Source organism: Marmota marmota, unplaced genomic scaffold, assembly GCF_001458135.2.
Source record: "Marmota marmota marmota unplaced genomic scaffold, marMar, whole genome shotgun sequence".
In the NCBI taxonomy this organism is placed as follows: Eukaryota; Metazoa; Chordata; class Mammalia; order Rodentia; family Sciuridae; genus Marmota; species Marmota marmota.
In genome coordinates, this window is record NW_025999932.1 from 36,973,758 (window position 1) to 37,000,169 (window position 26,412).

The 26,412-nt window shown below is 36.2% G+C and overlaps 1 long non-coding RNA gene across 1 annotated transcript; it reads right to left on the reverse strand.

Moving 5' to 3' along the window:
- LOC125615991 lies at positions 1–26,412 on the reverse strand. Its single transcript, XR_007346586.1, has 3 exons — positions 26,246–26,412; positions 5,290–5,423; positions 1–1,172 (listed from the first exon to the last, which is right to left on the reverse strand). It is a non-coding gene; the product is annotated as an uncharacterized LOC125615991 (long non-coding RNA).

The following is a 26,412-nucleotide window of genomic DNA, read 5'->3' on the forward strand; positions in this document are numbered from 1 at the left end:
TCAGTTCCCACATCTTTATTTAATAACATATTTAAGCAAGCATAATATAAAGAAATAATCATCAAGTTATTAAACAAACACACTGAGCAGTACTGTGCCCCTACAAGAGGTAAGAATGGCCAGGGGACAAGGAATACATCTGACTCAATAAGGTGATCCAATAAAGCCTGACTTTTGGAGTTCCAGATCAGCTGCTAAGACACTAACCCAAGCATGTGAATGCTGAAGCCAGCCCCCCAGTGTTTAACAGAAGCAATACTAATAAGAGAAATAGGGTTTGGCCTAGGAATAAATGTTTGGGCAATAATGTTCTGCTTCTCTCCATATCCACATAAATCACCCTAGTCTAAGCCATCATTATTTGTAGACTAGAATTCTGCTGGCTTTCCTGGTTGATCTCCTGCCCCTGCCCTGGACCCCCTCATCCATTCTTACACTGCAACCTGAGAGAGCTTTCGAAAACACCAGACCATGTTGGTCTCCTGGCCTCCCACGGTTCTTAAAATCAAAACCAAATTTCTTTATACAATGTATAAATGTACCAGAACATCACACTATACCCCATAAAGGTGAAGGACTCTTGTCCATCAATTTAAATGTTTAAAAAATAAATATTTTTTTCCTTATGGTCTGGAAAGCCTAATGGAATCTGACCACTGTTTACCTCTTTTAATCAGTGAATGAATGAACAAATGAATAAATGAGAGACAGCAATGTACCCCCTATCTAGTAGGAAGCCTAGAACATCTGCTATCACTCTCATTTAACCTTTACTGAACATCTTCAGCACACAGAGCTGTGTACAGAACACAAAGAAAATTCAACCCCTGCATTTCAAGAGCTATGTTCCAGGATTTTCCAAACATAGGAAAAAGAGAAGGGTCTTGCTTGGCAACACATATTCTGCTATCATTTTACTTCTTCAGATTTCAACAGAGTCACTAGTGTGCAGAGAGCCCATTAGACACACCTATGAGAAAAAAGCTAGAAATGCTAAGAAAACATAGATATGTTGCTGGAAGGAAGGGAAAGAGACAGTTTAAAAAATTAAAATAAATAAGGAATGAGGCAGAAAGGTCAGAGAAGAGAAGAAACAGTGAGGAGGAGAGAAAGAATATATATGTTGCTCTCCGTCTCTCTTCACCTGGGACAGCCATTTGACTGGAACTCATCTGAAAAGAAAAGTAAGCAAGGTGAGCCTTTGGGTCTTGGACAGACCACAACTACATAGGATTAGACTCTAGTAGCAAGAAGAGTACTTATGTACATGAGGCTTTGGGGGTGGCTGGACAAACAGAAGGTTCGGTGGATGATATTCCAACATGACTATTTCATTCACCTCCACTTCTGAAAATAATTTCCCCATTAATCTCCAAACTTCCATAAACACTTATTATACAAAAGCAACAGTATATAAGTAAGAAAGTAAGAGATGAGGAAGCCTTCCTCCATTCTCCCTATCCTCTTTTTCAACAGGTTTTGGGAATTATTCACCTCTAAAGTAAGAGCAGCAGAATGTAAGATTCAGTCTTTAAATAACCCCATTGCTCCTTCGTTTTCTGAACTATTAAAGCACTTAAGTTTCGCATACTATCTTTTTTTTTTTAATTATTTACCTGGTTCAAGAGTGCTCCATCTCTCCTGCTGATTTATTAATTTCTTGAAGCTAGAAACCACATAGAGTCATCCCTTGAGTGGGGGACTGGTTCCAGGACCCCCCCCTCCATATCAAAATCCTCAGATGTTCAAGTCCCATGTATAAAATACTGTACTATTTGGATATAATGCACATACATTCTGGCATGTACTTTAAATTATCTCTAGTTTACTTAAAATAGCTGAAACAATGTAAATGCCACATAAACAGTTGTTATAGCATATTGTCATGGAATAGTAACAAGGAACAAAGTCTTCAATTTTTCTTTTCAAATATTTACATTTCTCAGTTGACTGAATCCATGGGGGCAGAGCTCACAGAAATGCAGGACTGAGTATGTTTCTTGTTTTATTTGTATCCCCCAAAGTGATCAGCCCAGTATCAGAAACATAGCAAGCAATCAAGGAAAATTCACTACTCTAAATATGATCCAGTGCTTTATTGCATTGTCAATTTATTTATTTTTATTTTTAAATCTATCTTTATTGGGCTGAGCTATAGCTTAGTGCTAGAGGCCCTGAGTTCAATCCCTATCACTGAAAAAAAATTATCTTTATTGATCCTCTTCTCAAGGACATAAGAAAAACTGAGAACAAATCAGAGCTAAGATGTCAACAGCAATTTCAATAAATCAATCCACTCTACTTTCTCATCTGGGTAGCTGATCTACATATCAAAAACCAAGGATCCTAATACCCTATGTTGTGATAATAATAGTTTATCCCGTTACCATGTAAACACTAAGGAGCTAGAACATCAATAGACGTGCTGGAAATACTGATCTAATTCTAAAAATATCACTTCCTTTTCTCTTTAAGAAGCAATTTTCCAGGTTAATACAAATATGCAAGGAAAACTACTGAAACTCATCAAGGCTGTCTGGAACTCTTGTGGATTCATTAGCTGGATGTCCCAAGTTTTTTTCATACATATGAGAACTGGACTGAGCAGTCACTTCTGTTGCTGACTTTCTAAATCCTCAAAAATGTAGCAATGGCCACTCCTTTTTCTTGGACTCATGACAAGAATCAGAAGGGAATTCTTCTGATTCAAGTCCAGGTCTGGACTTGGCCTCAGAACTTCTCTTGATCACTGAGTATGATGGCACATGCCTGTAATCCTAGTTACTCAGGAGGATGAGACAAGAGGATCACAAGTTCAAGGCCAGCCTCAGCAACTTAGTAAGAGACCCTGTCTCAAAATAAAAAATAAAATGTAGCTCAGTGGAACAGTATCCCTGGGCTTAATTCCTACTTTAAAAAAAAAAAAAAAAAAAAAAAAAAACTTCTCTTGATCCCCCAGGTACCTTAAGAAACCTCCAGCAAACAGAGTGGATATGTGGATATACAGCTTTTTCCCATACTCAGCTAGGGCTTTCTGATTCCCTATGAAGAGCTACTGTGAAAATCAAACTCAAACTCAAAATCAGGCTGTAAAACAGGACACATTCATACAACTTCAGTGATCCTTAAACCCTCCTTACATTAATTATCCCAATTATCTATCATCTCCATCCCCAACAAAGCCATCATTCTAGGATATTTATGCCCAGTTAAGCTGCCAAAGGTTTATGCTGAGTGCCCACCTTGGTCTATATTCCACAGATGTTGGTGTACTCTGAGGACCATTCTTTCTCCAACCTGCTTCTCTGTTAACACCTGTATGTATACTGCCTTATTCCTTCAGGACTCTTCTTTCTCAGTTATACAGATGACCACTTAATTAGCCTGACAAGCACCTAAACTAATGTGCTAATGCTCCATAGGCAAATATGTGCATTCGAACATTAGAGATAATGCTTTCTATTAGTGCCAGAATGACACAAATGGGGGAATGTTAATTGGCTAGAAGAGACTGGGGATCCAGATAGAAATTGTTGCCAATCCTACCTCCTTACTTTTCTGAGTGTTTACTCCACAGTTCTTCCTGAACCAGTCATTCCCTGGGCCTTTTCTAGATCCCTTTCAGCAAGCCAATTTAACCACCATATACAAACATGAAACACCTAAAACTTTCTAAGGAAAACTAAGCTAGTTGAAGTACCTGATTTTTATAGGCCTATAGGCATATGTTAACTGGAAAAGTTTGCTAGGAACCCCCTTGCATGCACGTGAGCGCACATGCGCGCGCGCACGCACACACACACACACACACACACACTCCTTTCTCTGCAATCATTAACCTGGTACCTTCCAGAAGCTGAATAAATTAGGTATCCAATACCACTTACAGTGGGCGGCTTAACATTTTCACCAGATCTGAATAGACCCAGACAACAAGGAGTGGGTAGAGATGAGTGTGTACTTTCATTTCTTTCATGAGCATACTCTCTATGGACTCTTTTTTTTTTTTTAACTACACACACATACAAAAAAAAAAAAAAAACTTTAACTGCATGAGTACTTTTTGTTTTGTGGTATATTATTATTCACTTTCAATAATGCAACTCAAAATGACTTATAGGATTACAAGAGTACAGTATAAAATTTCTAATACAATTCATGGCCCTTAAGTAAAAACATGAGCCCCATCGACTGCAGTTATCCTGTACAATGGCAGAAAACTGTCAAGCTTGATTATTTGAAAATGCAAGAAAACTGCTTAGACAAGCTCCAAACCAAACTTTCCCTTGCTCATACAATAGGGGATGCTTAAGATCAAGACTATAATAATATTAAATCAGTTTTATGATTAGGAAACATACTTTTTAAGTTAGTTCTGCATAAGGTTCTCTGAGTTAGTACCTAATAATTGTTATTTCTAGGAGGCAGATCACAGAAGCTACTTGCCAATCAAAATCTGCACACTCCAGGTGAAGTTAGAGAAAAACTCTTGGTGCAAGTTTACTCCTGAGAAATTATTTGAAATGCAAAATACTCTACATACAACACCCCTGTTTTATTAAATGCAATCCAGTTCTTCAGAAACTGTTCAATTGAGGTTTTAGAAAACTATTAGATTAACATTGAGAATATGGTAAGTGCCCAAAGAAAAATTCTATGAATGAATAAATAAGTGAAGACTCTGATATCATAAGGATCTCCAATGTAGAAAATTTACATGTAGAATCATATTCACTTTCCTTAAAATTCTATTACTACTCTTCTTATTATTATTCACTCTCCTTAAGACTATTTCTCTTTTTGAAATGTTTTGTTTTCCAAGCAATGAGTTAAACAATAGTTAAGCATCTGCACATCTATTCCATTTAGATATGACATACATTTATCCCAGTTCATAAATTACAAAAATTATCCTGCCAGCATAAGTCATTAGAAGATGACAATAAAAACTCATGAGTGTCGTGTTTTAGTTTATCCCTCATTCCAATTCCTAACCCAACCAAGTTTAATGACAGAAATTTCCCTCAGTTGTTGCATCAAACACTTTGTTTCTCAAATACAATTGATTTGACCAGTATCATTGTGGTTTGGAAATGTTTTCCTTCCCTTGGTCTCTGCCATGGTCTTCTCTAAATATAGTTCAATTAGATGCCGTCTCACTTTTTCACAAGTAGCCTGTTTTTGTAAAAGTTTGGAAAAACTTTGAAAAAGAACTATAAAACGTTTTCACTGTCAATAGAAAAAAAAAATGGATTGCTTAAGCCAGACACAGCTCCCCGTAGAGCTAACCTTTTGATCCTGGAATCCTTTCATGCACTTAAGTCTTCACCAGAGTCAATGGAGTGTTGTGTATGCAAGGGCCGCAGGATCAAGTTCAGTCTCTTCTTTAGTACTCTGTAGCCAAGTGGGGTAGCCAGCTGAATCTGGTTTAGTTAAAAAAAAAAAAAAAGAATCTTTCCTGATGCTTTGAAGTTTTGGGGCAGTGTAATAATATCAGGATTTGTAAGAGGTTATTTTGCATAATCCTTAATAAGATATTCTTATGGCTTCAAAAAGTAGAATAAGAGAAGCAAGAACCTCCAGCACTCATACGTAGAATTTTTTTTTTCAAGTTGTGTATCGAAATGACTCAAAATGCATTTCAGGAAAATGCATAATCATCAGACTGTCCAACTGTGTATCCAGGCAGGAATGTACCTTAAACTATACGTGATAGCTTCATGGCTTCCCCCCACCACCACCATTTGTAAAAGAAAGTAAAATAATATAATATCCCACCAAACAGTCTCCACAAAAAGTAAAATGGTGATTGTCAGGGGCTGGGGGCTGAGGGAGGCAGAGTTAGTATTTAAAGGGTACAGTTTCAGTTTTACACGATAAAAACAGCAACAGTTGCACAATAATGTGAATACACTAATGTCATTGGACAAACTGTGTATTTAAAACTAGTCTAAATGGTAAATTTTGTTAGGTATACTTTGCTATAATTTTAAAAATATAAAAAAGCATTTTTTTAAAAAAATCTTCAAAGATTTAACCATTTAGAATCAGGAAAATTAGAAGTCTATTAACTGGAAAATTCCTACATGGTTTGCATTTACTTGCTCATTTTTTTCCATCTAAATGAGTACTAAATGCTCTGATGAAAACAAAAAGGCTGTCTGGAGGATCCTACTAGTGTGTGGATTAAGTATCCCTGTGACTAATCCAACTACTTGAATAGAAACAAGGCACTCTTTCCTTTAGAACCCTTATCACCCTGACCAGCAAGTGCTCGCTAAGGGGGACTCTTTTCCAGGCAAGGCCAAAGGCTGACCAAGGTGCTTCTGCACTCTGAGGTGGAATGGGGCCTAGAGAAGAGAGAAGTATAGTAGTATGACACAGAAGTCACAAAACCTCTCTGCTGGAAGTCAGGTCACTTTATTATTACCAAGAAACTGAGTTTTGTTTCCTGGCATTTTGACTTGGGCTTTCAGAATTTAAACTAGCACTGCTGGACACAACCTACACTTTTTTTATGTGCCGGGCATCTACTGCTTTAAAAAATAAGTGGGGAAGGGTACTGATACTCAGCCTTGTTTGTAATATACAGATGCAAGTTCAATCAATAAACTATTTTTCTATCAGAATGGCAAATTCTAAAAAACTGACAACGAAAACAGTGTTGGAGAGAACATGTCGAAATATACACCTTTGTGTATCGTTGATGACAGTGTACATTTGTATGACTTGGGCATAAGTTCAGCAACTTGGCAAATTTATCACTACCCAACTGTTACATATTACTAACTTTTGAGGAAAGTTTTAGGAAGTTTTTCTTAAACGGATCATTGTATATGTGAACACAGATACAAACAGATATTCGTTGCAGTGTGATTTATAATAGTGAAAAATCAGAAATCAACCATATCCACTAATAGGAGATTGGTTAAATATATCATTGCTCATTCATCCAAGAATTATTGGTTGAAGACCTACTGAGCCCTAGACGGTATTTTATATACAATGTACATAATGTATCCATTAAAATAATGATGTAGATCTATAGTCACTAGTATGGAAAAGGTTTATAAAATGGTTTCTAAGTATTATCTTACTTATATAAAATTGTGTATATATTTACTTATATATTCATATACTTATATGTGAATATGTATGCATTGAGAGACATCTGTAAGAATGATCACCAATGTTATCATATTACCAGCGGTTGGTTATTCTCTAGGATTTTTCTATCATTGCTGCTAATCCTTCTACTTTCCCTAGCTTGAATATTTTATAATGAACTATATCATTTTCATAATCTAAAAATATTGGGGGTATCTTTATTTTGAAGAAAAAAAAGAACCCTTGGTACAATGTAATCATATTAATATGCAGAAGAAAATACCAGACGGCCACAGAATTCCAGAAATCCAGCTGCAGTTCTAAGAAGTAAGACGCAAAAGCAGATGTTTGCCCACAAGGATGAGGTAAATGCAGATGAAGCACAACGGTTCCATAGAACTCAAGTGCACAATGCAGCTGAATGTGCTCTACTAAACTGGAAATACAGGCCAGCAAAGTCCCCAAAGACTGCAAAGGCTAAAACCCAATAACAATAAACATATCATATACAGGGCTTTTATATAACTTGGCTGTCATTTGCGTTTAACAGTTTAACAGTCTGTAATGTTGCTTTTTAACTCTATACATCATTCCCTTTTCCTTTAAAAATAATTTCACCTCACTATTCTCTTAATCCTGCAAGAGTTTTCAGTCTGAGCAGGTGGGAAGCTATATCTTAGCTTAAAGTCTAAAATACACTTGGCTTTACCTGATTTATGATTATTTTTAGCCAAAATATCAATCACATATCTATAGTATTATAATCTACAGATATTTCCTTATTTTGCCACTATAAGGAGAATCAACAAGATGTACAACGTAAAACAGAGAAACCATAACACAGAGTAATAAACCAGAATTCATGGGAGAAACGCTCATGAATTTGATGAATGCTAATACTTGAATAGCTGGCTCAACATGAACAATAGGACAGAAACACACAATCCCATCTGAATCTTTTACCTGCTAGGAAGGAACATTCACAGATTTCTCATGTTAAATGTGTGGAACAACACTTAAAAGTTGGGGTATCTATTGTGAGAGGTGTACTAAGTGTTCAACTTTGACTGTTTTTAGTTTTTATATTGTTGTTTATTCTGACTTGGTTACTTTACATTTTTCAACTTTGTACTACATATGCATCATAAAACTGCAGTGTTCTGAAAGCCACATAAAACTTCGGCTCCAGGACTTTAAGACAGAATCAAATCCCAGCAGTAAGCAAACACCTTGCTTTCCCAGTTTTTATGATAAAAATTGAAAACGAAACTTGAAGACATTTGGTTCAGTCAAACAGAACAAACAAAGCAAGCACTGTAGTCCGGTGTCTTTTATTAGGCCAACTTTGAGTTCTGAACACGCAAGCTCTCTTGACTACATGGCAGTCTACGAACAAGTGTTCATGTGCATATGCCCGGACCTGTAAGAGGCATTAAACATTCTAAATTTGTTCTTTTCAAAACTGATTTTCAGAAATCAGGATAACCTGCCAGAGGACCTTTTTTTTTTTTTTCTAACTGAAAAAAAAAAATTCTGTAACACACAGACTTTCTGATTAAAAAGAGGACATGTACAGAATGTTGGCCAAACCAAGCTTCATGCTGCCCCTGTTAGCAAAGCCAAAAGACCTGTATTATCTGTGCCAGATGCACCAAGCTTTCTCTGATTTCTTGCCCTTCCCTCTCCATTTGTAATAGTCTTCAGATGAAAAACCCCAACCCTCTGCAGTCTGACAGTTGACCAAAGAATAAATCATGTGGAATAGGTCTGAATATCTTGCAAGAACAAAGAAAATTTAGAAAGCCCCAGGAACATCAGATTGACTCAGGAATTTTTTGGATGTTCATCAAGTTAAAATGAATAGGTCAGCTCACCTCTACTGGGGTTTACATTAGTAGTTCAAAGTTTTAGACGATAGGGTGGGAGACTGAGCAGAAGTCCCCTCCTTGCCTGCCAAAGCACGTCCTCATTGCAGTTGCTCTTTAAGAATCTTTGTGAATAGAACATTAAAGGAAATGATTAAAAGAGAAAGAATACTCCATGTTCATTAGTGTGATGCTGCACAGCAAAAGGTTACTTTCATTTTCTTTAGCAACATTTTCGAAGAATGATGTCAAGAATAACGTTTAAAATAGTTTTAATCTCAAACCTTCTTAAAAGAGTTGAATGAAAAAATCTCTCTGCTAAAAACTAAAGTAGTATAGTATAATCTTTCATCTTAACTCCTGAGGAACAAAAGGTTTACATTTGGTTTAGTGTATGTTTGTTTTCAGAATAAATTATTAGTACTGAATCAATCTTTTTTGTGGTTGTGCTGCAATAACCATGTTTGAAGTAACCAAGAATATTTTGTGTTTCACTATTCAAATTTTTAATACTTAAAACTAAGCAAATAGCCTATAATTCCAGTGGCTTGGGAGGCTGAGGCAGGAGGATTGCAAGTTCAAAGCCAGCCTCAGCAATGTCGAGGTGCTAAGCAACTCAGTGAGACTCTGTCTCTAAATAAAATACAAAACAGGGCTGGGGATGTGGCTCAGTGCTCGAGTGCCCCTGAATTTAATCCCCAGTACCAAAAAAAGAAAAAAGAAAAGAAAAGAAAAAACTAAGCAAATAGTGTAAAATTTCTGCAGAGCAGAGGAAACATCAGAGAAAAAAAGGCAACCCATAAAATGGGAGAAACTATTTGGAAATCAGATATCTGGTAAAGGGTTAATATCCAGAATATATAAAGAACTTGTACAACTAAACATCAATAATCACCCAATTTTAAAATTTACAAGTGGTTGAATAGATAGTTCTCCAAAGAAGATATACACATGGATAAAAAGTCATGAAAAGATGCTCAGTGTCACTAATCATAAGGGAAATGCAAGTCAAAACTACACTGAGATACCACCTCACATGCATTACAATGGTCACTACCAAGAGAACAGAAAATAACAATTGCTATCAAGGATGGAGAGAAATTGAAACCTTGGTGCACTGCTAATGAGAGAGTAAAATGGTACAGCCATTTTAGAAAACTGAAGCTTCCTTAAATAGAACTACTAAACAGTCCAGCAGTCGTACTGCTGAACAAACATCCAAAGGAAGTAATATCAGTATGTCAAAGAGATAACTGTGCTCCATGTTCACTGCAGCATCATTCATAATAATGAAAGGATGGAAGCAGTTCAAATGTTTATTTGACAAAGAGATAAAGAAAATACAATAGCATATTATGCACCCTTAAGAAAAGAAATTCTGTCATGCTACAACATGGGTGAATCTCAAGGACATAATGCTAAGTGAAGTAATCCAACCGCAAGAGGATTGCATCCATACGAAGTACATAACATAGTCAAAATCATAGAAAAAGAAAGTAGATAAGATTGGGGACATGGATTGGTTGTAGAGCACTTGCTTACTTTGCACAAGGTCATGGGTTCCATTTTCAGCATAAGAAAGAGAGAAAAGAAAGAAAGAAGGAAGAAAGAGGGTCAGAAGGGACTGGAGGGAGGAGAGAAAGAAAATTAGTGTTTCATGGGTATAGAGTTTCAGTTCTGCATAATGAGAAAGTTCAAGAGATCTGTTGCACAACAATGTGAATATACTTAACACTACTGAATGGTACACTAAAAACATGGTTATAATGGCAAATTTATTATTGTGGGGCTTTTAAAATCACAATTAAAACAAAAAACATGAGCTGGGGATATAGTTCAGTTGGTAGAGTGCTTGCCTTGCATGCACAAAGCCCTGGGTTTGATCCCCAGGACCACCGGAAAAAAAAAAAAAAAAAACCTCCTACAACCCACCCCCCCAAAAAAAAAGACTGAGGAAAAATATGTCAAAACTTTTTAGGTAATCTCTAAACAATGAATTAAAATTTTTTTAATCATTCAATGAAAAATATTTTGTCAATATTATTTGGCAAAAATAATGTATTGAGTTGGGTACAGAGCTCTGTAATCCCAGAGACTCAGAAGGCTGAGGCAGGACGACAGCAAGTTCAAAGCCAGCCTCAGCAACTTAGTGAGGCCCCAAGCAATTTAGTGAGACCCTGTCTCAAAATAAAAAGTAAAAAGGGTTGGGGATGTGGCTTAGCGGGCAAACACTGCTGGGCTCAAAAATAATAATAATAGGGCTGGCGTTGTGGCTCAGTGGTAGAGTACTCGCCTCACATGTGTGGGACCCTGGGTTCAATCCTCAGAACCACACAAAAATAAATAAGTGAAATAAAGGTATTGTGCCCAACTGCAACTAAAAAATAATTTTAAAATAATAATAATAATAATAATAATAATAATAATAATAATGTATTAAGTTGGTTTTGTTAATATGACTATACTTGCATTCTTGTGGTATGTTTATAATAATATTATATAAGCATAATATATTATAAATAAATGATTTATTATAATATATTATAATTTATTATAATCATAAAATATTATTATTTAATAAATATAATTAAAAATAAATAATATTACTATTGCCATGGCAATACAATTTGGGGATTATTAATAAGGCTAGAAAAACTCCTCCACTGTGTCCAACCAAATGATCTCTTCAAGATTCCATCCAAATCTAAAATCCCACAGTTCTTATTAGTTTATTAATAAGAACTAAATGGAACACTTTTTCCACTTTTGAGATACATGCACACTTCTGTATTTCCAAATTTTAAAAGGAGAAGTTTTCATGAACACATAGAAGTTATACAGTTGAAGAAAAAAATGTTTGAAGTCTAAAAAAGTCGGGGGTGGGGGGGGAGTTCAAAAACTCTTTTTTAATGTTTCTATTAGTGCATTATACATAAAATTGGGTTTATTTTGATATAATCATACATGCATGGAATATAATTTGCTTCATCTCAACTCACAGTGCTTCTTCTTTCCCTCTCTTCCTCCCTTCTCCTGTTCCCCTTCCTCCACTCTACGGTCTTCCTTCTATTTACTTATTGTTTTTTTAATTGGTGCTTTATAGATACACATAAAGGTGAAATACACTGGGGTATATTTGTATATGTACATTGCATAATTTGGTCAGTGTCACTCTGTACTTCCTCCCTTTTCCCATCCCTCCTCCTCCCTCCCCCTCTATACCCTTCCTCTACTCTACTGATCTCCCTTCTGTTTTCATGGGATTCCTCCCTCCTTTTTTTTTTAATCCTTATTTTGCTCAAGCTTCCACATATGAGAGAAAACATTCCAATCCTTGTTTCAGCTTATTTCACTTAGCATGATGTTCTCCAGTTCCATCCATTTATCAGCAAATGCCACAATCTCATTCTTCTTTATGGCTGAATAAAACTCCATTGTGCATATATCCACATTTTTGTTATTCATATATCTGTCTGATGGCCACCTGGACTGATTTCATAACCCAGCTATTGTGAATTGTGCTGCTATAAACAGTGATGTGCTTTTATCACCATAGTATGCTGACTTTAGTTCTTTTGAACAAATATCAAGGAGTAGGATAGCTGGGTCATATGGTGCTTTTATTCCCTGTCTTTTGAGGAATCTCCATATTACTTTTCAAAGTGGTTATACTAATTAGTAAAAGGATTCTTCACACTTCATAGACCTCACCCTTTCCATCAAAAATTCTGAGAAGGAAGGTGTCTTAGTTCTTTCTGTGTTACTATAGAATACCAGAGACTAAGTAAATTATACAGAAAAGAAATTTGTTTTTCACAGTTCTCAAGACTGGGAAGCCAAAGCTAAGAGGCCAGCATCTGGTGAGGGCCTTTGTGTTGTCATTCCAGGACAGAAGGCAGAAGGACATGAAAGCACATGTAAGAGAAAGCAAGAGACAGCTGATCTTCCCTTTATAATTCTCACAATAATTAAGCTACTCAGACGATGTCAGCATTAATCCATTCACTGGTTTATTAGGTCCCACCTCCAAATACTGTTGCATTAAGTATTAAATTTCCAACCCATGACCTTTGAGAGACACATTCAAACCACATCAGAGGGCCAATATGTTTTAGCCTGTGGCAAGGTTGTATTCTTTACATCTATCCCACCTCTCCCCCAGGCACTATTTGCCACCAAACAGCAATTAGATACCAAGAAAACAGAGTCTATGGGAAGGTTGGCTTAACCTCTGCTGACACGGCAGAGGCATGAACTAGCCTGGCATTTCTCCATACCTGCTGGACTGAAGTTCAATTGGTTTAGAGTAGATTCAAAAGACCAGCAAAGAGCTTCCACAGGTCATATGGTTGGTTCTCCAGTGCCTTAGGCAAGAACACCTATCATCAGTTTCTGTCTTATATCTAAGGAGCTCCAGGAAAAAAGAGTCCACAGTAATCCTTTCTAATGTTTAACAAATCTCACTATTGGGAAATTCTTTCCTATGGCCAACTTAGCTCCCCTCTAGTTCAAAATCATTTCCTTTTGTTTTCTTCGCATCAGCCAGGGGAACAGCTGGTCAACAGTCTCCATACCATACCTCTTCATAGACTTGAAAACTTTTACTAAACTACCCAACAGATTCTATTTCCCATTGCTGAATAATCTTAGCTCCTTTGACATTTCTGTGTAAGTTTGATTTTTCCAATCTTTTGATCAATTTTGTCCCCCCCCCCTTCCCCACAGTAGTCACTTCTTGCTCTCAAGAAGTAACTACTTATGTAATAGTGCTAGGCTACCAAAAACAAAATCTGAGCTGGGAATGCATTAAAATGAACTGGAGAGAGTATGTGAGAACTGTGAAGAAGGATCTAGAGAAAGCAAGATGAGTGAGAGAAACAGAAAGAAAACTGGAGGAAGATAGACTGGAACTTAATTCACACTGTCAAGAGAGTCCTGGGAATGAAAGTCTTTTAATAATCATTCTGAATTTTCCCCCATTTCCTGCAGAAATTCCCTTCATTGTATTTTCAAGACAGTCACTGGATAACATTATATTCAGCTACATATTTTGTGAAAGTCAGTCTCAACTGACATTTGGAAAACATGCTGTTCAAGGCACCCTTCCGTACAACTTTAGATTGCAATAAAACAGGTAATACAGTCTGACTTAGAAAAATGCAAGTCTATAGTAACTCATCAGCTAATAAATGCTGAATACAAATATTAAAATCACACACCAAAACACATAGTTTGACTCTATCCCAATCTTTCATCAAGCAATAGACTATATTATTTCTGAGATGAACATTCCTTGTCCTGAAGAGGGCCTAGCACGTACTGCAGTTTAGATGTAAATCCTGGGTGTCAGGAAGTCTTGAACATGTCAGGGTGTTTAAGAGAACCCTCGCTTCCCATGTTTCAAAGAAATGTCCACTTAGCCATTGACTAAAGGGTATTTTGAATCACTTATCATACCACATCAAGAGTTTTCTTTAAAAGTGTTTTCTTTTCAAATTTTGTTAAATAAGGATCCAAGAATAAATGCATTCACATGCATATAGTTAAACTTTTTACTCTTGATGATGAAAGGGGAAGGAAGAGAGGGAGGGAAGGAGGGAATTGAAGAAGAAATCTACCCTGCTTTAAGTGCTCAATACAGTTAAATATTGATTAAAAACACCTTGACAAGATGCCACTTCTATTATGTCTTTCGACAAAGTGGGTGTTTTATAAGTTCTAGTTTCTCAAATATTACAAATATGCCCCAGAAAATTTTTCCTTAAGGCAAATTTTTTTCCCCAAATATATATGACTCAGTATGTCTTTCTCAACTGTAGATCAAATTATATTCTTGAGGATCAAAGCAGGATGTCTTAACAGTTGTATGCAGGTCCCTGCATTCATTTGTAAATTGTGTGTATATTTGGAATGTGTCTTTAATTTGCCATCCTATTATACAGAGAAGTTGGTCTTAGCTACTGACTGAAAGGTATTTTGAATCACTTATCAAAAACAAATTGCTGCCATCTGTAAACAAATGACTAAAGGTATTAGTATCATAATGAATTTCAAGAATCAAAATCCCTGAGGAAAGGTAAACTGTTAATATGAAAATCTTGCTTTTTCACCCCCATCCAACTTCCTTGTACCAAAAGACAGTTCAGGAAGCAATTGTTGCACAGATGGGTCCTTACCTCCTGCAGTGGATCTAAGGGTGAAGGTCCTAACAGGGTCATTTGCATTGCAATGCAAAATCCACTGATGCCAGATGCAGGGCAACTCCTTGTGTGTGTTTCCCAGCCTGACTCCTCTGACTCCTACCTCTGTAAACTTAAGTGGCACAGTCATGTTCAATACATATTTGCTGAACGAATAAGTGAAGACAAAATGATATAGATTCTGAATCAAATCATACTGGTACCAACATTTTTCTACAGCTGGGGAAATTGCAATTGAGAAGAATAACAGGCCTGTCTGCACAGCATAACTTAACATAGTGATCAGGAATTCTTTATACCCGGTTATGTTGTGATCAGTTTGATTAATAAAGATTCCATGGAGTGTAAGGACCCACAACAAACTGCTCAGTTATACGGCTATTTACTAGATGCATATACTATCAGGTCCTGGTACCTGCCCAGAGTAATTCAGGGTATTAATTAGTACAAGGCAAGGAATCAAATGCAAGCTTCCTGACTTAGGGTTGTTCTTCATTATACCACAGTCTCCGCTCCTTTATGACTAGTTATTGCTGCATTCCATTGTCATAAACTGAATCCCCACAGTGGAGTTCTGCAGAAAAATGGTGTTGGCTATATTTCAAAACATCACCTATTCATAAGCTGCCTTTCCTATGACAAAGCATAGCAATAACTGCAATTGATCTCTAGAGTCACAAAAATCTAAAGATCAGGAAAAAAGATCAGCTTTAAAAAATTATGGTTCAGAATAAAGACATGGGAAACAACTCAGTGTTTTCTCAAGCAAAAAAAAGATTTATATGTATGTATATAGTAAAAACAATATGATTTCAACTTTTTAAAAAATAAATCACATATGGTACAGGGTAAAAGAGAAATATAAAGAACAAAAGGAATTAAAATATATCAAAATGTTATTAGTTCTGCATGGTAAAATTAAGCCAGGTGGGGTGGTTCACACCTGCGATCTCAGTGGCTCTGGAAGCTGAGGCAGGAGGATTCCAAGCTCAAAGCCTGCCTCAGCAACCTAGCAAGGCCCTGAAGCAAAATAAGCAATAAAAAAGAGCTGATGTGGTTCAGTGACTAAACCTCCCTGGGTTAAATCCCAGACAAAGAGAGAAAGAAAGAGAGGGAGCCAGCGAGCTAGAGAGACAGAGGGAACAAGGGAGGAAGGAAGGAAGGAGAGAGGGATGAGAGGAGGAAGGAAGGAAAGAAGAAATTAAGGTCTCTTTTTCTTTGTCTTAATTTTATACATTTTCTGGAATGAATATGTATTACTATTATAACACACAAAACATGTTATTCTTAAAATATTTAGATATGTTTTAATTCTACATTCAATAAGTTAATGAAATTTGCTTTTCTAATACTATTAGGACTTATAGCTTCTTCTATGGAAATTCCTTTTTTTTTTTTAACCCTCCAATGGGGCTGGGGTTGAACCATGACTTCATTCATACTAGGCAAGTGCTCTACTACTGAGCTAGATCCCCAGCCCAATATTTGTTTTTAAATGCAGGGAAGTATACCTGAAACTTGAGATCCCATTTCCATCATGAGGATGCATTCAGCTCATGATGATGTGTATGTTCTACTAAAGACTTCAAATGTTCCTTGAATGAAGGGACCTTACCTAGCAGACTGACACCGCTGACATAGCTGAGGTCTAAAGAGTTAATGTGATTTTCCAAAAGCACAAACTTTTTCAGTTAGGGGAAGAGATGAAATAAGAACTGATTCTTTTAACCACAAAGTTCAGTGTTTCTTCCATGACATGATGCTGTTATGTTTTGGATGAGAATCCCTGAGATTACAACAAAATATAGCACCTTAAGAAATGTACAGCAAAATGGCAAATAGATAAAATTTGTATATAGCTCACAGAGAACTGTTAAATCCAACAAAATACCAGATTCTGCTTTCAAAATGCCATTGACCTTTCAAAGAATTCCATCTAAAGAAAGGATTAGACTGATTTAGAATGATACTTAAAGAAACTTGATTTTTATTTTAATAGTAACACAATTCAAAACTTAAACAAAAACATCTGGTTTCATTTCTTTATTGATTAGAACGGCTAGAGAATTTTTTTTTAACATATTTATTTATTTATTTATTTTTTTAGTTATTGGCAGACACAACATCTTTGTTGGTATGTGGTGCTGAGGATCGAACCCGGGCCGCACGCATGCCAGACGAGCGTGCTACCACTTGAGCCACATCCCCAGCCCCATGGCTAGAGAATTTGAGACATCAAGAATAACTCACCATTTATTTGCTATGGAAATAAAGTTCCTGGCGTGAGTGTAAATCTTATACTTTTGACTATGCCCCTTATAGCTAATTATTTTTCATATTCCCTCATGGATCCAAAGAAAGCTTGAGGTATAGTTATTCATTAAGAAATGTATCCTTCCCACAAAATGCCTATAGGCACAATTCCCCCCACACACAAAAAAAAGTAGAAAAAAAAAAAAAGAAGGACTTAGTTAATTAAAATCCAGATCACTGGGATAATTGCCAATTCTGCTTTTTTTCCATTCCTCTCCAAAGGCTGTGAACCAAACTCAAGGATGAGAGGACAAAAGGAGAGGACCACATGGCATAGCGGCAAGAGGATCCATTTCTATCAAAGCTATGAAGTAGACCCTTCATAGAGCCTAGTATTGTGCTAAATATATTCAAAGATTACTAGAGTCAGATGAGATCTTGGGGTTGTTATCAATGAATTAGACTCCCAAAACTGTTCTCATACTGCCTGGCCGTCACCAAACATCCTCTATACACATACAGACACACACAACCTAAGGAAAAATATTCATAATCCTCATCCTTCTCAATAAAGTAAGTTTAATTAGACACTTTCACCATGCTAATAAAAACCTTGCTATGGCTCTGTGTATCACAAAGCCAAATGTCATTCTGGATGGATCTCAACAATGTACACCTCTGGGATTTGTTGCAATACATACTTCTGTTTAAAGGGGATTAATGCCTTTTTATTTTTAAACAGGGCATCATGTGCTAGTTTAGTATGGTACAATCAGGGACAGATAGGGCATGAGAGTGTGGTGTGTGTTCATTCATGTCAGGCAACATAGCATCTCAGAAAATGGGGACCTGCGATGCCTCTCCACCTCAGTTTTTATTTCATCAGATCTAGAAATAAGCTGTCCATCTGAACCAGAGATAGACACTGAGGAAAGAGCCCAAGTAATGGAATACAAATATGTACTTTAGACAGCATCACAGTCTTACTTCACAATATGCCTAAATTTGAAGAGGAGGAGGCAAAATCCAGAATATACCTTAATTTATTTAGCAAACAAAGTTTAAATCACTGAGGGTAAGGGACCTGAAAATCACAATCAACTATTGTTTAACTTAAAATAAATAAAATAGTCAGTTCAAATACCCCGATTTTTAAAAATGTGTTCTGTAACCTACTTTATGAGATAACGGCAAATAAATAGTATTTAAAATGACAGCAGGGTTATATTTAAATAGGCAACTGCCAGGTTAGGCTATTAAATTTGCATCAAGCCAAATCCCTAGACTTTCTACATGTCCAATTCTGCATAATAATAATTGTTATTTATAAACCCACTAAATTTTCCAATAGTAATTGTGATTTCCTAAATGCCTACCAAATAAGTCAACTATATTAAATTACATTGTGTATATCAGACCAATCACTATAGTTCATATTTTTCCCATATTTTAATTAATTATGAACTGGAAAGTCACAAATAATAACAGTGTAATTAGTCCAAAAAAAAGTCTCAAACTGAACATTTAAAACCACACCTGTTTTGCTTACTATAAACAGTAAAACAGAATCTGAGACAAGACCACATGATAATCCAGGAAGCTACAAATGCTGAAGTATCTCATCATTTGATATTATACCCTAAAATATTTAAATATGTGTGAATTTTTACATCAATCCAGATCTTACATCTAGATCTTACATACCAAGCCACCTGAATGAATGCTAAAATGAAGAACCTTAACACAGTTAACTAGAAAAAAAGATGAAGTGGAAATTTATCCCCCTCGTTAAAATAAGTAAAATATATATTAATCCAGATTTTACAAATAAACATAAACTGTGTTTTAAGTGTAGAAATTAAACTAGTTTCTCTGGACTTCCAGAATGTTCTGATTTTTGCCCTACCACCACCTCCCTCCACCACACACAATTTTCATTATTGGAGACACTGCAGCTTGAGAGAGAAAGAAGAAAGAAGGAAGTCTCATGACTTCTGAAGTTGGAAAGAGGAATTAAGTCCTGAAAAGGAGAAAGAGGGTGACAGTTTTGCTTAATTCAAGTATTGAGTAAATATTATTGCTTCATAAGTTTTTAAAAAGAGACACTAGTGGCTATTTTTTAGACAACTACTTTATTTAATTTATAAAGATGACACCATAATGTAATGAAATTTGTTCCACACACAGAAATCACTTTGACCCTCACTCTTGACAATATCCCTCACACACATCCCAGTCCCAGGTCAGCTTTTATGAGACAACCTTAACCTTGGCCCTAGGTACCAAGTCACCTGAATGCTAAAATGAGGAACCTTAACACAGCTAACTAGAAAAAAAGACGAAGTGGAAATTTGTCCCCCATAGTAAAAATAAGTAAAATAAATATTAAGGAAATAGGTAATTCAGGGAACCAGAGTATTTAAATAAATTCACAGATGTTTGTGCTGATGCCTGAATGTTTGAAAAAGGAAACAGCCTTTCATGACTTCACAAATCCCCTGCCAATTGTGAAGATGGTAGCAAAGCCGCCAGTATTCAAAAGAAAGCCCCATTCTCAGAATTGTCAAGTTCCCACTGTCTCCAGCATCACAAATGTTCCATCAGCTCACAGAAAAAGCTCAGGCCTGAAAACATGTCTTTTATGGTTTAGATATGAGATGTCCCCCAAAAGCTCATGTGTGAGATAATGCAAGAAAATGTAGAGGTGAAATGATGGGGTAATGAGAGTCTTAGCCTATCAGCGCATTAATCAACTTGAATGAATTAACTGGTGGTAACTGTAGGCAAGTAGGGTGTGACTGGAGGAATGGATCATTGTGTACATGCCTTTGAGGTTTATATTTTTTCCTCGGTGAGTGGAGCTCTCTCTGCTTTCTGGTGCCATGTCTTCTGCCTCTTCCACCATGAGGTCCTGCCTCACCTCAGGCCCAGAGTAATGGAACTGACCATCTATGGACTGAGATCTTCGAAACCATGAATGTCAAATAAACTTTTTTTCCTCTAAAATTGTTCTTGTTTTTTTGTCCATAGTAGTGAAAAAGTTGACTAAAACGATGTCTGATAATGGCCTCTGAAGCCCTGTCTATGTTTATATACTCATTAGGATGGATTCAGGAAGCTTAGATAATAACACATTCTGTATTTCACTAGCCAATATTTCAAAACAATTAAAACAACACCCATTTTAATGTTAGAAGCATGGAAGAAATAGCTAAAGATCCTTACCTTACCCTGGCCACTGCATGCCTTCCACAGGAAGCTTTAACCAACTCTTTACAGTGCCAATAAATGTGGTTAAAAATCAAGTAGAAAATGGCTAAATGTGCACTCAGCAATATGATTTTCACTGTCAAAAACTTTTAAAAAAAAAAAAAGCAACCTCAATTTTCACCCAATTTGGCTTGCCTTTCTTGCCTGTAAATTGCAATACTGCCAAGTTACAAGTTAAAGATTCTGCCAACTTTTCAGTTTTGTGAGCAAAGTCAGCATACTTTCCCTAAATGGGTAAAGTGTGTGTGTGTGTGTGTGTGTGTGTGTGAACACGCATGTGTATGTGTTTACACTTGATTAACTCAACATACAAGACTCTTGTTCAAAATTCCCCAAATCCAACACATAAGTGTGCGTGCACACACACACACACACACACACACCTTTGTGTCTGATCATAACAGAAAATATCAAGCCCAGATTAAACTAAGAGAAACTGGGAGAAATAGTTTGTAGTCATAAATGCTGATATCCACAGTCATTCACATCACACTTCTTACTATTGTATAATTTAGGTAGGAAGTATTTACCACCCTTCTAGATCTTTATTCTAATGTGACTCATATCACAAATGTGGTGAAGTGACTAGTTTCAGCCTCCATAAAAATAAATTTAACTTCTAAAAAAGGTCCCCAAAGCAAACTGACAGCCAAAGACAACTTCTCTTCAGAAGTGATAAAGGTCATGATGATAAAGGTCTAGGGACCCATTTAGACTCAGGGATTCTAAGCTGCAGGAGAAAACAAAAAAATGCCCTACAGTCATTAGAAACAGTAGTCACCAGCTATCAAATCAGTCTTTATCAGATTTTGCAGTTTTTTAAGGGAAGCAAAAATACTTAGATTTTTAATTGTAAATTCTGAAAAACAACTACACCCAGATCTTTAATACCTCTCTTTCATCCCAAAGTTAGGTGAACAGTACACTTAGTGGCAAATAACCAATGCTGATCATAAACAGCCACAGTGTCATTGAAAATGAAAAGTGAAGCTCTGGCTTGAGAAATAATAACTCAAATACATTATCCAAAGGTATCTACCCTAGTGCATGCAGCCATTCCAGAGGGCAATTTACCAGATGAATCAAAGGCCTTAAAAAGTAAGAACACCATAAATACTCAGACACAGACATACATTCAAACTAAAGTATATTCAATGTAGCACTATTCATAATAGAAAAAAATGGCAAATAATCCAAACATTTAATAAGAAATTTGTCAGACAAAATGTGTTACATTCTTTCATAGGCTATAATGCAGAAATATGAAAATCATGCTATACAGCATATTATTTAGTGATAAAAGTTAAAAATAAATTAGGATGCTATATTTATTTACTTATTTATACTAAACATAAAACATAAAAGGATAACTACCAGTAACAGCATTATATTTGGATAATGACAGAGAAAGTAAATTTTATATTATTCTCCGTGCCTTTCTGCATTTTCCAAACTTCCTACATTTTCATAACCAGAGAAACAATAAACTCATTTTTTTAAGTTAGCCATGTGTGATGATTCTCCAAAAGAAATGATGGGGTTTGTTTTGTTTTGTTTTTGTCCTATGCTACCACTCACCCCTAAAATGAAGCCTGAATTTTTCCAGGTTTCCTGACTTCACCTGGGTTCTTTTTCTGATTAAGTAAAGTGAAAACAGTCCTAGAGGAAATTGGCCTATAAGAGTCAATTGCCTCATAAGTTCATGTTCAAAGAAGGCAAGTAGAATCATGAGCAGTAGGGGAAAAAATGGTAATGAAAATGAGCCACTAAGTAGATTATTTACCTTGGTCTTCATTGAAATGTTAGTAAACTTTTTTCCTCAATTAAATTTTGATTCCTTTATTCATTTAATCTTTACTACTATACACCTCTTATGTGGCTACATATCAGGCTTGAGATTCAAAGAAAATAAGTCTGCAAGTCCCTCAGTCTGCTGAATGCCAGACTGTCCTGATAGTTTTCAGGGTGCCCCCTCTTCCTCTCCCATGCTCTTCTTCACCCATAGCAATCCTTCTTTATATATTGGCCTTTGTTAAAGTTTCATTTAAATAAAACATTCTTTGACTTAAAAAAAAAAAAAGAAGTTTAGAAAATTCTGCTCTACTTATTGAATCAAGTAGATGTTCCAGAATTGAGTAGCATTCACTAATGGTTTTAATCAAATTCAAAAGAAAAACTGTTAGCCAAAATGTGCCCTTCTATATATAATGTGTTATAACTTACATCATCTATAACTGCTTTGAAGACTTCCCATCAACCTTTCCCACCCATGGCATACCAAATTTCTTAAGTATGTTTGGATCCTTAATCTCTGCCAGTTCAATAGAACCTCAATCTTATCAACATTGTCAAGAGTTATAGGGTTGGATTTTTTTGAGACCACATGCCTGTATCCAAGTGGTCTAGCTCTTTTCCCACCTGCTGGTTTCTCAAGATTAAGGAACTTCTACTAAAAAATGACAAAATCATGGAATTTGCAGGGAAATGGATGGCACTAGAGCAGATTATGCTTAGTGAAGCTAGCCAATCCCTAAAAGTCAAATACCAAATGTCTTCTTTGATATAATGAGAGCAACTAAGAACAGAGCAGGGAGCAGGAAGAAAAGATTAACATTAAACAGAGACATGAGGTGGGAGGCAAAGGGAGAGAAAAGGGAAATTGCATGGTAATGGAGGGAGACCCTCATTGTTACACAAAATTACATATAAGAGGTTGTGAGGGGAATAGGAAAATAAACAAGGAGAGAAATGAATTACAGTAGATGGGGTAGAGAGAGAAGATGGGAGGGGAGGGGAGGGGGGATAGTTGAGGATAGGAAAGGTAGCAGAATACAACAGTTACTAATAGGGCATTATGTAAAAATGTGGATGTGTAACCGATGTCATTCTGCAATCTGTATTTGGGGTAAAATTGGGAGTTCATAACCAACTTGAATCTAATGCATGAAATATGATATGTCAAGAGCTTTGTAATGTTTTGAACAACCAATAAAAAAAAAAAAAGATTAAGGAACTTCTTTAAAATGAAGAGTCAGGCCCCACCTCCAGAAAATCTGACTCTACAGAAGTGGATTCTATGTTTTTTAACAAGCTGCCCAGATGTCTTCCAAGTTCAACACTGTAAGTAATAAAACTTTTAGCTTGTCAGAGGAGGCTCAGAATATTGTTAAATCTAAAGAGACCTTGAGTCTGTTACAACACATTTTTATAATTTACTTATTTATATGTCTCTTTCACTGAACTTGGAATTTCTCTTTGGATAAGGAGATTGTCATAATCCTTGTGTGTGTGTGTATTCTACTGTGTCTCATGTTTGATGTTAAATTCATTAATTAAAAATGCAATTATAATTCATTAAAATCTAATCCTATCTGGGTATGGTAGCACACGCTTGGGAGGCTGAGACAGGAGAATCAAGAGTTCAAAGCCAGCCTCAGCAATTGTGAGGTGTTAAGCAACTTAGTGAGATCCTGTCTTAAATAAAATACAAAATAGGGCTGGGGATGTGGCTCAGTGGTTGAGTGCCCCTGAGTTTAATCTCTGGTACAAAAAATAAAAATAAAATAAAATCATATCCTATTAGAATAGAAGGGTTTTTCCCCAATCAATAGATTATTATAAACCTATTAATAGGGTTTCATGTTTTTTCTTCCATAAGACTAAATTAAATTAAATAACTAAAAACAGCTTTAAATTTTTTTTACAGTGCTTTTGGATTTTAAGAGTGCTTCATGAAATGAACAGGAAAAGAATAGTTATCCAGCTGTTTTAGTTGAGGAAACAGGCCAAGCAGGGATAAAATGACTACCAAGTACTCACAATTTTTAATATTTTCATACTCAAGGAGGTGGTGTGGTATAGTGAAAAGAACTATCTTTTTTTTTTTTGTGTGTGTGTGTGTGTGTGTGTGTGTGGTACTGGGGATTGGATCCAGGGCCTTGTGCATTCGAGGCAAACACTCTACCAACTGAGCTAGATCCTCAGGCCTAAAAGAACTTAGTCTTTATGCTGGTGTTGAACTGGAGTTCTGCCATTTAAAAACTGTGTTATCTTGAGCAAGATATTTAATTTTTCTAAGCCTCACTCTTTTGTATATGTTCTGTATATTCAAGAACAGACAGAAGGCTTGTCTGAAAGATTAAATGAGTCTAGTAGAGTGTTTGGCACATGGCAGGAGCCGAAAAAGCCTTGGTTTCCTTCCTTCCTGTTATGGTCTCTCCAGTAGCAAGGACTCAGTTTGTCTTAATCAATGTCATATCCTCAACACACAGCACAGTCACAAGCAGATTACTGAAATGACCAATTGATTTAGTAGTGTAAATCTATGATTTTAAAAAAGTTTCCCTTTTATCTATGAAATTTTGCCAACTTATAAAGTTAGAATATTACCATAATTCCTCCCCCAAACACAAAACTCAGATGTTCTATATGTGAAGACAGCCACCTTCAACCACAACCTAGGGAAAGTGACCTAGAGCTGCAAGTTCAAAAATCAAAAGAATTTCCACTGAAGTGTTAGGACTAGACTAACATGTGTTTCTCTGTGTAATAAAGCAAAACTAATGACTAAGCATCTCTTCATTTTGAAACTTCTCTAGCAAGCAATGGTAAAGAGAAATTAATAGTGTTGTGTGAATTTGATTTATAGAAAACATTCCTGCTGTCCTGCCTATTTTACTTTCCTTAATTTTTTATAATTTTCCACAAAGATTTAAATTTCTCAATTATGAATCTCTTAATATGGCTTTCTTATTTTAGAACCATCATCCAATGGGTTGAAGGGGCTCCTGGAGAAAAATGAAGAGAACACATGCTTGAAGTCAGAATTTTTGTCACTTACTCAACTCTTACAATCTCACTGAGCCTCAGTTTCCTTATCCATAAAATGGTATAAAATACCTGTTTCTTGTATTTGTCATGAGGGTTAAAGGAGAAGTGAAGTGCTCAGGAAATGCTAGGAAACGATAAGCACTCCTGTGCCCACCAATACTGCTACAAAGGGATGCAGTAGTTCCAATCAAAAATAGCATGTCTTATTTTCATAATTAATTATTATGACATCAAGCTAACACTTTCTTTGGTCTAGCTCATTGCAAGACCTTTCTTTTCTCTTGAGCACAGAGTTACTAGCTTATGGTATATCTGAGCCTCAGAAATGTGAAGGCTTCAATGTTTCTAGAGAGGATTCTGAATACTAACCAGCTAAGGACATATGCAAGGCCTTCCATGGTAGGGCTCACTGGCGCATGCTTGTAATCCCAGCTACTTGAGAGCATAAGGCAGCAGGATCACAGTTTTAAGGCCAACCTGGCAACTTAGCAAGATGCCATCTCAAAAAGGCTGGGGATGTAGCTCAGTGGTAGAGCACCACTGGGAAAAGAAAAGAAAGGTCCTTCATAAAAATCTTGTTTTTCCTATCAATGAACTGCTCACTCTTGATACCCTCCCTCAGGTCCAGGCTAATCTCCTCAACAGACTTTCTACTCCTAGGACAGGTCCTCTGCTTTCTATGTTCCAGGGATATTGAACTTTGTAAATAGCCATACTCACTTCACTCTGGATGTGATCATCTATCCGTTTTCATGGCATCTTTTGCTTTTTTCTCTACGAGGAAAAAAATATTGGATTGTAAGATCTGTGAGCACAAGAACTATTTTGTTCACTAATGGATTCCTATGTCTCAAGTACAATAGTCTCTCAATAGACAATGTATCTGT